This window comes from Nicotiana attenuata, unplaced genomic scaffold (assembly GCF_001879085.1).
Source record: "Nicotiana attenuata strain UT unplaced genomic scaffold, NIATTr2, whole genome shotgun sequence".
Lineage (NCBI taxonomy): Eukaryota > Viridiplantae > Streptophyta > Magnoliopsida > Solanales > Solanaceae > Nicotiana > Nicotiana attenuata.
The window spans coordinates 6,142-10,741 of record NW_017672032.1 but is presented as its reverse complement, the minus strand read 5'-3'; the positions used below and the strand labels follow the sequence as shown (position 1 = coordinate 10,741).

Below are 4,600 nucleotides of genomic sequence, written 5' to 3'. Positions count from 1 at the left end.
GAGCTGCTCTTTGAACATTCTGGTGACCAGTCTCTGGTACGTAGCCCCTGCATTCTTGAGCCCGAAGGGCATTACCTTGTAGCAGTAAGTCCCTTGGTGGGTGATGAAAGTTGTCTTCTCTTGGTCCTCCTCATGATTTGATTGTAGCCAGAGTAGGCGTCTAGGAAGCTCAGTAGTTCATGTCCTGCAGTGGCGTTGATCAGTTGGTCGATGTGGGGTAGTGGGAATGAATCCTTTGGGCATGCCTTGTTCAGGTCAGTGAATCCACACACATTCTCCACTTCCCATTTTTCTTTTTGACCATGACAACATTGGCGACCCACTCGAGGTACTTTGATTCTCTGATGGAGCCGTTGGCCAGTAGCTCGTCTACTTCCTTACTGACCGCTTCATTGATAGCGGCGTTGAATTTTCTCCTCATCTGCCGCACGGGCGGATGTAGTGGATCGACATTCAGCTTGTGGGTGGCGATGTCTCGCGGGATTCCCGGCATATCTGAATGGGAAAAGGCGAACAAATCTGCATGGTTAGTTAAGAATTCGCAATACTTACTTGGGTTGGCGAGACCTTGCCCGATATAGGCTTTCTTCGTAAGATCGGTTTCGTCCAATTGGACTGGGTCGAGATCTTCGACCATTGCTTTACAGGCTTCCACGACGTCGGGGTCTTTGATGGCGTCCGTTGTCGGGTTGACCTTAGTCCCCAACACGGCTAATTGCTATGCTTCCGCGCTCGCCCCCTTTAGTTGTTGGGTGTGGGCGCAGTCTTGGGCTATTTTGTAGCATTTTTGTGCGGTGCGTGGCTCGCCTCGAATACTGAATACTCCCCATGGGGTAGGGAATTTGATCACTTGGTAGAGGCTTGAAGGGACCGCTCGCATGGCGTGTATCCACGGGCGTCCTATGATGACGTTGTACGCCGTTTCTTGGTTCATCACGTGGAAAGTTGTTTCCAGCGTGACTCCTCCCGCTAAGATGGGTAGTGCTATTTCTCCGGATGTCTGTTCCACTGCATTGTTAAAACCGGTTAGTGTTATGCAGCGCGGTATTACCCCATCCTCGAGTCCCATTTGTACGAGGACCCTTGGGTGGATAATACAGGCGCCACTTCCGTCATCGATCATGACTCTTTTAACATCCGTATCAGCCATACGTAAAGTGATAACTAAAGCATCATAATGAGGGAAAGACAAACCGTCGGCATCAGACTTATCGAAGGTGATACTATCTTCGAAGTCATCATACCGTTCATGGGCGATGGTCCGCTTTAGTCTGTGTGTGGTGGCGAGCTTGACGTGATTGATCACTGACTCGTCGCCGCCTCCGACGATCATGTTTATCGTGCGCGCTGGGGAAGGTGGCTTCGGCGGCCCGTGGGGTTGTTCTCGTCCGCGTGCAAAGTTGATTTTCCCTTTGTCACTGAGTAACTCCCTCGGGTATCCCTGGTTCAGCATCCTGACCACCTCTTGCCGTAGGCCTATGCAGTCTTCGGTTTTGTGTCCCCGTTCCTGATGGAACTCACATAGGGCGTTTGATTTCCTTGTGGCAGAGTCTGATTTCATCTTCTGCGGCCAATGCACCTTGGTGCCCAGCTTCTCCAGTGCGTACACTATTTCTGAAGGAGATACACAAAAGTTATGGGCGGTTAATAAAGGGGGCATACCTCTTTCGTTTCGGAGTGGGGCGACGTGTCGCTGTAGCGCGTCTGTATGCCTTGGTGGCGGATGGGAGGATCTGGTGTATGGCTGATGTCGATCTCTGTTGGAGCGGGGGAGTTGTTCTCGTCGTCCTTCGTTCCGTCGATCTCTCCTCGTTTCTGACTGTATCGCTGTTAGCCGTTGGGTCGGCTCATTAAGATCGTCCTCGTCCGCTCGTACCTCGGCGCAATAGGCGTTGTGTATTTCCTCCCATATGGTAGGGGGAATTTCATGAGGCGGCTCAGCAGCTTCTTGGTTGCCCTCGAACCATCTCTGCTTAGCCCGTTCTGGAAAGCGGCGACTGCCATACCTTCCGATACGTTTGGTAGACTCATCCTTACCCTGTTAAACCTTGCCAGGAAGTCCCTGAGTCCCTCTCCTGAGTTTTGCCTGACGGCGAAGATGTCGTTGACCCTGGCCTCCGCTTTCTTCGCGCCTGCATGGGCTGTGACGAACTTATCCGCCATTTCATCGAACGTTGTTATTGCCTTAGCCGGTAGCTGAGAGTACCATGTTAAGGCCCCTCCTGTCAACGTCTCGCCAAACTTCTTCAGCAGTACCGACGGTACCTATTCTTTCGATAGGTCGTTGCCCTTCACAGCGGTGACGTAGTGGATCAGATGATCCTCGGGATCTGTGGTTCCGTTATATACCCTCAAGTAGGGTGGCATCTTGAAGGTTTTTGGGGTGGAGTGAGAGGCAGCTTCTTCAGTGTATGGTTGTTCAACGAACCTTCCCACGTCGCGTTTTGGTAGCAACTTGGGAGCACCGGGGATCTTGTCGACCCTCTCCTGATGTTCCTTCATCTGACCGCGGAGCGCCTTGTTTTCATTTTCCATTTCTTCCATCTTCTTTAGGATGGCTGTTAGCGTGCCATCGTTGGTCTGTGTCTCGATAGGTTTGTTATTCGCTAGTGTAACTTCCGGTTCACTCACGGCAGCAGTGGTACCTACCGTTGGTGTACATCCGATGTTACTTTGTGGTGACCTCTCAACCAAGCCACTTAGAGCGCTTGTTAGCCATCTTTCCAGTAGCTCTTTGACCGCTGAGGGTGCTTCCGTAACCGCAGATGTGGAAGCTCCTTTTTCGTGCAAGATCATCAGACCTTCGGATGGGGAAGGTGAGATCTCTGCACCCGGTGTGATGCTAGGGGTTGCATTCAGGATGCCATCGTCACTGGCCTCGTTGAGAGGGCCAAGGAGATTGGTAGTGACACCCAATATAGCTTTCGATCTTGTGTTATTTTCGGCCATTTTCTGTTTTTTTGTTTTGAAGTGTAGAGAGTGGTAGTTGGTTGATCTCTAGGTGGATACTATGGTTTTGATTCTCGAAGTCCCCACAGACGACGCCAAATTGTTTGGCTCAAAAGTTAACAATGTACTTTGTAAGCTAAAAAACAATCTAAAGTAGGAAAAGGGTAAATCGTAATCAAATATAATAATCCTAGAGATGCAAAGATGACAATATTGTAGTAGATCTAGTATTGCAAAGAAACAATATGAACTCAATAAGATACGTTCGTTTGAAGTAGAGATAGAGAGAGAAAGCCAGAAAATGGAGAGAGTTGTATTAGATCAGATCCCCTTTTTACAATGCGAGAGTCTCCTTTATATAATAAGAGATCCTCCTCGAAAGAATCAAAAAAGTTACAAAGACAGGTAACGTCTCCCTAGTGAAGACACTGAGTCCTAAACGATGTCGCTTTTGTCCCACGGCCGAGTCGTACCTGCTACGTTAGTTGGCGTACACTCACTGGGCGTACCCACTGGCGTAGAGATGCTGAGGGTCAAATTTGACCCTATACAGCTATGTTTGACAAAAAGTCGATACCTGTAAAATTATTAGTTAGCATCTGGTTCTTTAAAATAGGAATAACGTATATATTAAATAGTAGAGAAAGAGCAGTAGGAACAGCATTGGACTAATTGGTTGTAATTGACATACTTTTATAGCGAATTGTCTGTCGTATGCATCCTTATCCTTCAATATAGCTTTAAGAAAAGGCATCAATTTCAAATTTAGTATGCTTCAAAGAAGTTACTGCATGGAAAAGAATTTTATGAATGCACAAATACTCCTCGTAGCTGCATATGAATAGGAATTAGTTGTTAGAGTGGTCCGAAAATAACAGAAGGAAAAAATAAAAAATTTGGTGAAGACTGAATGCTTCAAAACACTACCATATACATATAAAAGGGTTGTGAGAACAAACCAGTTTACATGCCAGGTCAGGTAAACTTTTGGAAGATAAACAATTTTCATTTTCAAATTATGTACTACTGCTAGATGGTGGATCTTCTCTGTCAATAAGGGTAATGTAATCTCACAACTTCAAGAGACTCTGGAGCCCTTTAGCAATCTTATGACAAAAGATGAGTTATATGCACCCAACTAATTTTTGATCCACTCAGAGGTCAGAATCCATTGAGACTGTAACAAATATTCACTAAGACTGCAAAAGATAAAACTATGTGCAGTTCTTCTTGGAACCTTTCAAGTATGAGTCACTTCCAAAAGATCCAAGTGTTCCTCACTCACAATAGGACCAGTGGCGGAGGCAGAATTTTCCATAAGGGGGTTCAAAGAATTCCGATAAGAGGGTTCAAAAGAGAAAAAGTTATAATATTAGAAGAGATTATGGCTAGAGGGAATTGAACTAGTGACTTAACAAAGCTTTTGAACCCCCTTGACCATTAAGCTATGCTTTTTAGTTGTGTCAAGGAGATTCAAAATACAATATATAGAGACACATAACAGATTTTGCGTTATATATACGGTGTAATTTTCCGGCGAAGGGTTTGGTGAACCCCTTCCACCCCTAAATCTGCCCCGGAATAGGACAATCCTATAACATCGCCGACCTAGTGAAAATAGTAGGGAAAAGCCAAACAAATCAGGCAAACA

At 46.4% G+C, this 4,600-nt stretch overlaps 1 long non-coding RNA gene across 1 annotated transcript; it reads right to left on the bottom strand.

The window, feature by feature from the left end:
* Positions 1–3,439: 3,439 nt before the first annotated feature.
* On the bottom strand, positions 3,440–4,372 carry LOC109211433. The gene is made up of 3 exons (XR_002065703.1): positions 3,909–4,372; positions 3,641–3,780; positions 3,440–3,526 (listed from the first exon to the last, which is right to left on the bottom strand). It is a non-coding gene; the product is annotated as an uncharacterized LOC109211433 (long non-coding RNA).
* Between the last annotated feature and the right edge of the window lie 228 nt (positions 4,373–4,600).